We start from the raw sequence: 11,701 nt of genomic DNA, 5'->3' as shown, positions 1-11,701 counted from the left end.
ATTCTTCATCTCTAACTTCAGCTTCGACTTCTTTTGCCTTTTCAGCATCAGCTACTTTTCCAGACCTTAAGGTAATAGCCTTGACTTGCTCTTTAGCTTCCTTCCTACCTGGTACTTCCGTGTCACTGGGAAGAGTGCCAGGTTGATGATTGAGCACTGCATTGGCTAATTGACCGATTTGAATTTCCAAGGTCTTGATAGAAACCGCCTGACTCTTGCACAACAGCTTAAGTTCCTCAAAATCAGCACTAGTAGGTGCAACTGCACTTCCCTGTTGAGGATATGATTTCCTTGTAGCATACTGTTGTGGTTGCTGGAATCCAGGTGGGTTAAACTGTTTACTTACTCCTTGCTGATATGTTGGCTGAATAGCATTCTGATTATTCCCCCAGCTGAAATTTGGATGATTTTTGTTGTTAGGATGATAGGTCGCTGGCACAGGCTGCTGTTGTCGCTGATAATTATTCACATACTGAACAGATTCATTGACAAGAGAACACTGATCCGTAGCATGAGAACCTGCACAAAGCTCACAAACCATAGCTATTTGATTAACTCCATACGTAGCCAAAGAATCAACCTTCATTGATAGCGCTTGGAGCTGGGCTGCAATAGCGGTGGCTGCATCAACTTCCAGAATACCTGCTACCTTGCCTGACATCATCCTCTGAGTTGGGTTTTGATGCTCATTTGCAGCCATCGTCTCGATAAGATTATACGCCTCAGTATAGCTTTTAGCCCATAAGGCTCCTCCAGCTGCTGCATCGAGCATGGGCCGAGATTGGGCCCCCAAACCATTATAAAAACCAGTGATTACCATCCAATCCGGCATTCCATGATGTGGACATTTTCTCAACATTTCCTTGTAGCATTCCCAAGCCTCGCACATAGATTCTGTAGGTTGCTGCGCAAACTGAGTAAGAGCACTCCTCATAGCAGCAGTCTTTGCCATTGGATAAAACTTCACCAGAAACTTTTGCGCAAGATCTTGCCACGTAGTGATGGACCCAGCTGGTTCAGAATGTAACCAGTCTTTAGCCTTATCCCTCAGTGAGAATGGGAAAAGCCTCAACTTGATAGCCTCATCAGTCACGCCATTATACTTAAAAGTGCTGCAGATCTCGACAAAATTCCTTATGTGCATGTTGGGGTCTTCAGTTGCCGCTCCTCCAAAAGAAACAGAATTCTGCACCATCTGAATAGTGCCCGGCTTGATTTCAAAGGTGTTAGCTTGAATAGCCGGATGAAGGATGCTTGACTGAATGTCATCAATTTTAGGCCGAGAAAAATCCATAAGAGCTGGATCAGCTTGAAAAATACGATCTCCCATGTTTACTGGTTCTTTCTGCTCAGTTCCTGAATCCGAATCCTCAAAATCTAACTTCTCCGAAGTATCAAGAACTTCGTCTTTCTCCTCAGCTGTATCTAAGGTCCTCTTGCGAGCACGAGAACGAGTTTGCATAAACGCTTGCTAAAGTACCTGAAACACAACCGAAAAGAGTAATTAACTACTACGTCCTAATCACTGAGTCCTAATGACCAATGATGGTAAGTACATAAATGAAACAAATACGCCGAGTCCCCGGCAGCGGCGCCAAAAACTTGTTAGGGCGAAAACATGCACTAATATTCACGCAAGTATACGCGTTCGCAAGTAATATAGAATACTTTCTAGTTCGTTCCCTCAGAGACTCAGACTAAGTTATTTTCTAATTAAACTCACTCACCAATGTATGATTACTTCTCAATGTTAAGGTAACACTTAAAATTGTTGATTAAATATTAACTATAATTAACTACTTAATTAACCACTTAACTAACACTTCAATTTATCAATAATAAAACACTCATGAGATCACAACTTCATTATTACTTCCTTCTATAGCCATTGTTATTACCTTTAGCATGTGACAGTGATGATATTAATCGAATAACACAGAACTGATAAAAGCCAACTTTCATTGTACTAATACCATTCTACCAAACATCCACAATTAAGATAGAAGTTGAATAGTCATCAATTATGTTGAGTTCCTATATGTCTACAGAAATTGACAACACAACAATTTAAGCACAAGTTATTCCTTTTGATTATATAGGGCAAATAAAACTGTTAGAGTTACCCACTAATCATGCACAACGTACATGAACCTATGCTAGCATGGCAAGTTCTAAATCTCAAGATCCACTGTCGCTTCACAAGAGATTAACACCCTATCTTATATGTTCGTGACGCACATAAGATGAATACGCACAACCAATACTAGATATCATGCAATTATCACACACTAAAGTATTAAACAATTAACTAAAGAATTCCATAATAAATCCGTTGCAAACCCATGATCACGATTAGCCCATAATAGAACTTATCGCCATCATGGGTTCATATGAAATCATGATAAACAACACAAGAAAATAATAACTAAACTACTTATATTAAAACAGAGTACGTCACAAGAGTAAATAAGTCAAAGCAAGAAAACTAGCATCCAACGTTACAACGAAACAAGAATCACAAGAAAATATGCTTCCTCTTCGTTGCGGTGTGCTAAATCGGTCTTCTTCCTTATCTCTTTCGCTTCTTGCGCCAAACACAATCTAAAACATAATCTCCTTCATATTCTCCATGAAAACGTCTCAAATCTACTTATATAATAGTCCCATAAAACTCAGATTACATAGAAGTTGGAAGCCAAACAGAAGTAGAAGTCTAAAATAATTCAGCTTTTTCCCCGACCCTGCGCGGCCGCTCAGCATTTCTGCGCGGGCGCGCAAGGCTGCTGCGCGGTCGCTCAGCATTGCTGCGCGGGCGCGCAGGACCCTACTGGAAAAAATCCAGGTTTGCTCCGTTTCTTCGCCGTAATCTGCCCGTTCTTTTCCTCTCTCAATGGTGAACACATACCAAGGCTTATTCTTGAGGATTCCTCCTCCGAAATGCAACTAATACCCTGAAATGCATAAACACTAGAAAAACGCATCAAATACACAAAATACTTGATTTCAAGACACCAATTTAAGCCATTTTAAGACGTTCTAAGTGGTATAAAATGCCACTTATCACTCATTTCAATCACAGCTTATGTGAAGATATTTTCTTTAAAATCTGATCAGTAAAAAAAAATCACCATTTTTCCATAAGTTATTGCCTCAGTCTTTAGAGGTTAATCACTGTCACCACTGACTCTCAATCATACTTAGAACATCTTTAATCTTAGATCCTAATTGCCTGGAACAAATTCGACCTTTACTGGTTCGATCCATACTTTCTCGTGGTTTAACACGTGCCCACCTGGCATTATTATAATTACGCCATATTTCCTTCATCAAAATTTCTATTCTTTAGAACTTTGAATATTACCTTTTTCGTTGTAAAACCTCTTAAGGTTATCCTTAAATCCTTCATCAGGTACACCCTAGGCACAGGGCATATCAAGATACCATTTATTAATACCAGAATCATTATCTATATACTTCTGAAAAATTTCTCCACTGATCCTTAAAGGTTGTTATTACCTTAATCATTTCCAATTCATACTGTCAAAACTCATACTATCCCTATTAAGGGTGAAATGCCAACCTTTATGCATTCCCCTAGGATTCATTTTAAGTTACCGATTTTCTATCCTTAATCCCACCTTTAAAAGGTACCTGCATCCTTCCATGGATAAATCAAGTCATATATCCCTGATAAGGGTGTCTTATTCAATCATTCCCACCTCGATAGTATATGTCTAATTTCACAATAACATTTGTATTCAAAATGGGGTCAATCAATATGGCCTCCAAAAGATAGCAACGGTTATCCGCTTGTCTTGCCTAATTTGGTAACGATAACAAGGATGTTCTGGAAGATATTGGTCGTGTTCAACATGAACCTCTTCTTAATAATTCCTTATTTACTTTTGTTGTTTATCTCAACAGTCACCTCAATGTTGGGATATCTTTCATACCTGGCGTCTCCCTTTCTGGGTATCAAGCCACCGGTCTTACACTTCACATCCTTGAAAGTCACTTCCTTCATCCAATTTTTCTAATTTCTTACTTCCTTGTCTCCTCAGTCTATCCGCATCTCATTTTTTATCCTTCGAACTATCTCAAGGTTTCCTCGAATCCTCCCAACTTAAAGGGGGTACAATATATGTATCTCTTATGCCTTCAACCATCGATTTTAACTCATGGTGAATCACCCTCATCCTGACGATTACATACTTTTCTATTTCTATTGCTATGAGTCTTTAGGGTTTCCTCATACCCAACTCCCTTATCATTCCTCAAACTCTATTGCCTTTATATTCCTTTCCACTTCAATTTCTTTTTATTTTCCTTTCTCTTATGATTATTTCATGAACCAACATAACATAAGCATTGATTTCAAACATCCCGTCATTCTGGACTCGTGTCCTCAAGACGAATCTTGACAACTTTTACAACTTAGATTCATAATTCATCATACTTATCCGCTTTTGTTCTAGCTCCAAAGCTTTTACATTATCTCCATAACCTTGGGAAGTACTTTCCTGAAAACAATTTACTGAACTTAAATCAGTTTATTATAATCTCTTGCTCCGTGCCTTCCTTGGCCTTTCACCAGCGGTTGATCTCTCTCTTAGGAGGGTAAGTGACAAAAACAGTCTTTTGTGATTCGTCAATCATTTAGAATCTCAAATGATTCCTATATTTCCTTTAGCGAGGTTCTTGCCTCGACTGGTTCAGCTTGTTCCTTGGAACTCTAAGGGCTTAGCGACTTAAAGGCCCTGAAAGAATTTCTCACCGCATTGTTTCCTCAAGGTGGTGGTTGGGGATAGTAGTCTAAGTTCTTTTTAGACAGGTCCATGAATTTCCGTATAGGAGTACTGTCTCGGGTCTCCTTTCCTTACTCGTCTTTCTGTTTTCCTTAGTATGAAATGTTTCATCCTTCTCCCATACTTGGGGTTATTTTATACGTTAAAATCTTCATATTTCACTTCATTATGTTATGGGTTCCTTCTATCTTGGTGGCGTCCTCCCTGACTATCACATTCAGGGTTTGCCCTAAATCTTATTCCTCAAACTAGCTTTCATCTAAGATCTCATCTTTAAGCTCTTGAACATTTGGAACCGAAATTCTATAGGAGTACCTCATTATTCCCTTATCATCTTTCTCGGTATTAATCTTTTATCTAATTGTTAGCTCTCTGCCTTCATTCATCACTTTTTCTGGCACAATATGTTCTCTTCCGATAATTCGGACTGTATTGCAATCTCAAACATCTTTTCGGTACCGGCTCCGGTTACCTTCACTTCTATTTCCATTTTCTCAAAATCTCTTATAAACTCTCTCAAAGACATGATCATCTTGAGTCTCTCCTTTTTACTAAGGGCATCAGCCACCATATGGGCTTTCCCCGAATGATACAGAATCTCCCAATCATAATTCTTGATTAGCTCTAACTGCCTCCTCGGGCGTATGTTGAGCTCTTTTTACGTAAAAATGTACTAGAGCTCCTATGGTTTGTGAATCTCGCACTTCTCTCTATACAAGTAGTGCCTCAAATCTTTAGGGCAAAACTATTGCCATGAGCCCAAGCTCATGGGTGGACATATCGAATTTTAAATTCCATTAATTGTCTTGACGGGTACGCGATTACCTTGTTGTGTTGTATAAGAAGCACCCTAATTCCTTATGCGAAGCGTCAATACAAATCACAAAATCTCCTTTTTTCCATCCGACAATGCTAACATAGGGGCCGTCACCAACCTTTGCTTCAGTTGTTAAAAGCTTTTCTCGTATTTCTCTGTCCATTCAAACTTCTCAGTCTTACGAGTAAGCCGCGTTAAAGGGGCTACTATCTTTACAAACTTGAACGAACCTCTGGTAGTGACCGGCCAATCCTACCTCTGGTAGTTTCCCTAACCATGGTCATCAATTCCTCAATGGTCCTTTATTCATTCTTGTTAGGATCTTCCACGAGATCCTCCTCAGCAACAATCCCATCTAGGACAACATCCTCAACCATTACATCCTCAATATGAACATCATCCAGTCCTGCGTTAGGACGCTCTATCGGATCCACAATCCGATCTCCAATTAGTAATAAAACATCATCGCGCTGTCACTTCTCAACCTCAGGGTTCGGAGTCCCGCTACCATATACGATAATGAACTACGCTACTATCACGATATTTATAAGGGTTCCCATAAGGGTTTTAACTGTCAGTACTACGTTAGGTAGTCCGACTATGAACTTGGCAAGAGTTCTTATTATCTTAGTGAACTTATTATCTTAACGTCACATCATCTCTGAGGTTTATAACGCTTAGCTCTGATACCATTTCTGTAACACCCCTAAATCCGGGGTCGGGGATCCGGGTTGTCACGAGTTCCATTTCCCTTAATAACACCCAATCTTAATAATTAATCAACTACTCCGTAATGTGACCCCACAATAAACACACACACCATAAGTTATAGTCTCAGAGATGAATATCCAAAAATAATCACAAGTCATTTTATTCCACAATTATCTGCCAATACACCTTAAAAGGTTTTCTGCATAAATTTACATTTTCTTTGCCATTATTACAATTCATAAATATACATAAATCTGGTACATCAAAAGTTGAAAGCCTAGCCTATTGGTAGTTCCTACCTCAGCTACAGCGACATCAACGCCTATAGGAAACTGCGGAACGTTTCCTATCCGCTCGCGAATCGGGAGCTTGGTCCTGTTCATCTTGTCTATCTGATGTTGTGTGATGAAAGAAGAAAGCAAGGGAGAGCAGCAAGCCCACCAAAATAATATGTATAATGATTAACAATATATGAGCCTTCTCATAGTACTCATGAAAGTCTTGGTCAAAAGAAATGAACCAAGTTTGATATCTTAATGCGATGAAGTCGCAAAATATTCAGTATACATGCATATATACTTTTCAAAATCTTGGAAGTCCTCTTCCATGCATAATATACACAGAGTTCCAGTTTATAACTGTATAAAAATAAATATCGTTGCAAGGTGATCTCATATATCTAACCTTGTCTCAACATTTTTATGAAAGTCTTTGATATGCATAAGATAATCATTTACTAGATATAAGTTTAAAAGATGAAGTTACAAGATACTCCAATATACTTATATCTTTTCCGAATACTACTTGAACTACCACCGTTCAAGTTATAATTAGTTTCAAAAGTTCATCACACTGATGAGACTACAAGATAAGACTTGAATAGTTTCAATCTTTGAAGTATTTTGAAGGAAATGAAGTTATGATATACTTCATTAAGTCCCTATATATATACACCTATATATATACATACATTTCCTGAAAACCTCTATCATGTAAAGTATGAACAGAATTGCAATATCCAATAAATTTGGAAAGGAAAGAATTTTGGCATAAACCTGATATCTTGCTGATCAGGCAAAGATACCAATAAGTAACCTTTTCTACTAGTAGATGGACGAATTCCCCACTGGTCATCACCCTGGTCGCAATAGGACCTTATGCTGGACTGCCACTCAGCCACTTATGCATTTGATGGACTCTCACTGAGCCCATGTTGCTTATGCCGACTCGATAGATGGACTTACTTCCCGAACGTTGGGTAAGTAATCAATTCATTTACCAAAACTGCAACCTTGTTGCGAATATAAAATACACCACAGAGCCGGATCCCTCTGGTTTTGAGCGAGTATTTAAATCCCCTTTAAAAGGAAGATCTTAAATATAAATAAAAAATGAGTTTTGGGATCCGCTCTAACTTTTAAAAATCATTTTGAAGACTCGAAAACACTTTAAAGAGTGTTTGGAATAATGCTGATTTAATAAAGTAAATCAGTCTCAATATAAAAGAAATATCTGAATATTATTATTTAAATAATATTTCCATAAAGAATAATTGGGGTAGAAGTTGGAAAACTTATACTTGAAATGAATAGTAAATAATCAAAGATATACTTATACGAAAGTAATATCTTTATTTGAATAATCAAAAGTAAGTTTGATTATCGAACATTATTCTTTAATAAAATAAAAAATATTATTAAATAATAAGCGGAGTCATAATACCTCGAATGAATATTATATATAATATTCATTAAATAAGTAAAGGAGTCATACATCCTCAAATGAATATCCAATTAATAATCATTAAATAATATAAACTGAGTCATAAGTCCTCGGATGAATATTCAAAATAATATTCAATAATAAAATAAAGGAGTCATAAGTCCTCGGATGAATATTCAAAATAATATTCATTAAATAAAATAAAGATAAAGTTATCGAATAAACCTTATTCGATTAATAGTTTTGAAAACTATAACCATATATATATATATATATATATATATATAAATATATATTATTCTCGGGAACATCGACTCCCGGTTTAGAAATATGTTCACCTTTTATCCCCTATACTAAGGGTAAACTCAAATACCGCTTATCTATAGCTCAGGTATTATGCAACTATAAGCGTTTGAACCAACATATATATGAACCAAGAATATGAAACAGGCATGCATACGTACCATATCACATGCTACAATATATCGCAAGAATTTGCTAATTTTACCATCATGCATCTATCACAAGATAATGCATATACAAGTGTATACATCACAACAACAGTATAACGGATAGAAAACTTTCCTGAGCGACTGAGGGTTATTAATGGCTTGGGACGAGTCTGGTAACCTATAAATAATATGTGAGTTGGAATTAAACCAAAGTCACTTATAAATCTAAACTTTAACCAAATTAGACTCTAACGCTCGCTTTGCGCTTACTGATTCTCTTAAGTCACTCGAGTACCCTCGGCTCCACCATTTTTAATAATTTAACCATTACGAGTTTTAAGGCGATTCCTTCGCGAGTGTATTACCAACTGCCTAACACACTTAACATAATTGTTTCATACACTAATTAACCCTTTTTAGGTCTTTAACCTATGTTTCAAAGTAAGGCGAGGGGTAATATTTCGTTCGCGAAACGTCGTTACTTAAAACGGCCGTTTCTCCTAAACCGTACATCGGAATCAAACGAACCACATATCAAAACGAAGCTCATAACATGAAATATCTAAATATGGAAATGGTCAAAACCTAGTAGGGAGTTCTCGGGTCCTAATGTTATGAACAAAAGCAGTCTAAAGTAAATCGGACATTACGACGGCTATGTTTACGCGATTTCCCAATTTTATACCATTCCAAATCCACCACAATTCAATCCCAATTCACAACCCAATAAAAAATCCATCCATACAATATTACAACAGCCCCAACAAATCAATATTAACAATTATACTTATTCTTAAACTTGAATTTAACTATACTTAAATCCTTTAACCAAACCATAAGATTTCAACACTCCATTCACCACCATTCCAACCCAAACTTTAAACCAACAAGCATTAAGCTACTTTATTACCATAACAACCAAAATCATTCTAATATACAATGTAAAGCTAGGGTTTGGAGATGATATACCTTCCTTGAAGTGATGTGAGTAGCTAGGAAGCCTAAAGAAGCCTTGATCTATGCTTAAGCTACCTTGAACTTTCATAAAAAATCAAGAAAACCAAAGTTATTTCTTGAAGGTTACTATTCACCATCTTCTTCCTAGATTTATTGGAAGAGATTGTGAAGGAATTAGAAGCTTAAACTTATAGGATAACCATATCTATGTACAAGGAACCTTAGATAATTACCTTGTGATTTAACAATGCTTGGAACTTGATTTTTGGAAATTTCTTCTTTGAAAAAGAAGAAAAGCCGAGAGCAAGCTTGGAAGAAAGAGAGATTTTTGTGTTTTTGCTTTGATTTGATTTTTGGTTGGTTGTTTTTGTTTAGATTTTGGTTAATTACCTTAATAACCTTGAACTTTGTGTGGTTATCATTCATCCACACCTCCTTCCCTCCTATGTCATGCTTACATCACCTTATTGTGTCATCATCCCTTACTTGTCCTCTCCTTATTGGTTGGATGACCTCATTATCCCTAACCTCCTTGATTAACTTCCTAATTGTTTGCCTAATGACCGCTGATCTGTTATACGGTTCGCTTAACTTTCGTTTTCGTTTATCGTTTGAGGGATCATACCCAGGATCTTATTACTTGGGTTTCCTTAACCTTTCTCAATATATTCTAATCCTTTTATGATCCTCTCTTATAATCCTTTTATTTAAATCCTTTTTATCCTATTACCTTATACTCAATTCTTTCCGTATCTAGTGGATTTCCGGGAAAAATCAAAGTGTTCGGAATTGGATTCTGACGATCTTTACGTACACTTATATACCATATAGAGTACTAATAAAATCTCAGAATATCTATAATAGAACCCCTACATAGTGTGGCATGAAAGTTTTCTTATTCAGCATAATCTGCAAAATCACTATTCTTAAGGGTTTCAAAAATTTTCAAAAATTGGGGTTATTACAGTCTCCCCTCCTTAAAAGGATTCCATCCCGGAATCAGATAGAAAATGAATAGGGATACTCTCTTAGCCTTACACTTTCTAGCTCTCGAGTAAATTTTCCCACATTGTGGTCCTATCACCAAACTCTGCCTAGTTTGATAACCCTTCTCCTAAGCACTTGTTCCTTTTCACTCTATAACCCTTCCCGGTTGCTCCATATAGGTTACGTCGGGTTGCATGTCTATGCGCTCATATGCCCCTATTTATCTGGCATCCGAATTATAGTTCCTTAACCTTGATACGTGGAACACGTTATGAACTTGTTACAGGTTCGGGGGTAGGGCTAGCTCGTATGCTAACTTCTCAATATGTTTTAGTATATCCAAGGGTCCAACAATTCGTGGACTTAAACTTTCTTTTCTTTCCAACCCTCATCAATCCTTTCCAAGGGATACCTATAACATCACTAGGTCCCCTATTTCATACTCTTTGTCCTTTCGAGTCAAATTAGCATACCTCTTATGTCCATCTTGGGTTACTACCAGCCGTCCTCTGATTAGATCTATTATATCCCTGGTCCTTTGGACTACTGCGGGTCCGAGCATCTTGCGCTCTACAACTTCATCCTAACATAAGGGAGATCGACATTGTCTTCCCTCAAGGATCTCATAAGGCGATACCTCAATACTGACATATGATCTATTGTCGTAAGAAAACTCAATCCGTGTTAAGTGATCATTCAAATTTATTTCAAGTCTAGTGCACAGACTCTCATCATAGCTTCTAGCATTATAGCTTTTGCTTCTCAATACCCATTCTTTTCCAGTTCATAATCGCTACTACCTTCCATTCCTAATATTATACTGGTTATACTTTTGCTCGTTAGCGCTCTATAACCTTTTAATAACCACGTCAACCCTAGTATCATGAATGTGCTTCCATTCTGACTACCACCATAACTTTACTACTCCTTTCTCAGCTGTTTCCATTTTCCAAGGTTTGATCAATCATATAGAAGTAAAAGAACTTATGAGAGATCACTATGATCATGAACACTTGTTATATCGTATAGTTAGTACAGAAGGTGGCCAGCCTTTAGTACTTGACAAGCAATTAAACAATAGCTGGTATCCTACTCGGATTCTATCACACAGATAGATAGTCATTCGGCAATACCTCCCCTTCTGGAAGGGTTGTTCTTCTCAATTTATAGGAAATGAAAAGAAGAGAAAAGAACGAATTGAAGAGAATTGTATATATGAAAAAAATATACTGCCACAAATATTGGCTTGG

General features: G+C 37.1%; 1 non-coding gene across 1 annotated transcript; it reads left to right on the top strand.

The window, feature by feature from the left end:
• Positions 1-830: 830 nt before the first annotated feature.
• Positions 831-937, top strand: LOC141698980 (small nucleolar RNA R71). The gene has a single exon (XR_012565474.1). It is a non-coding gene; the product is annotated as a small nucleolar RNA R71 (small nucleolar RNA).
• Positions 938-11,701: the final 10,764 nt, after the last annotated feature.

Source organism: Apium graveolens, chromosome 11 (assembly GCF_009905375.1).
Source record: "Apium graveolens cultivar Ventura chromosome 11, ASM990537v1, whole genome shotgun sequence".
Lineage (NCBI taxonomy): Eukaryota > Viridiplantae > Streptophyta > Magnoliopsida > Apiales > Apiaceae > Apium > Apium graveolens.
The sequence above is the reverse complement of the archived record's forward strand: the minus strand, read 5'-3'. Positions and strand labels throughout refer to the sequence as shown.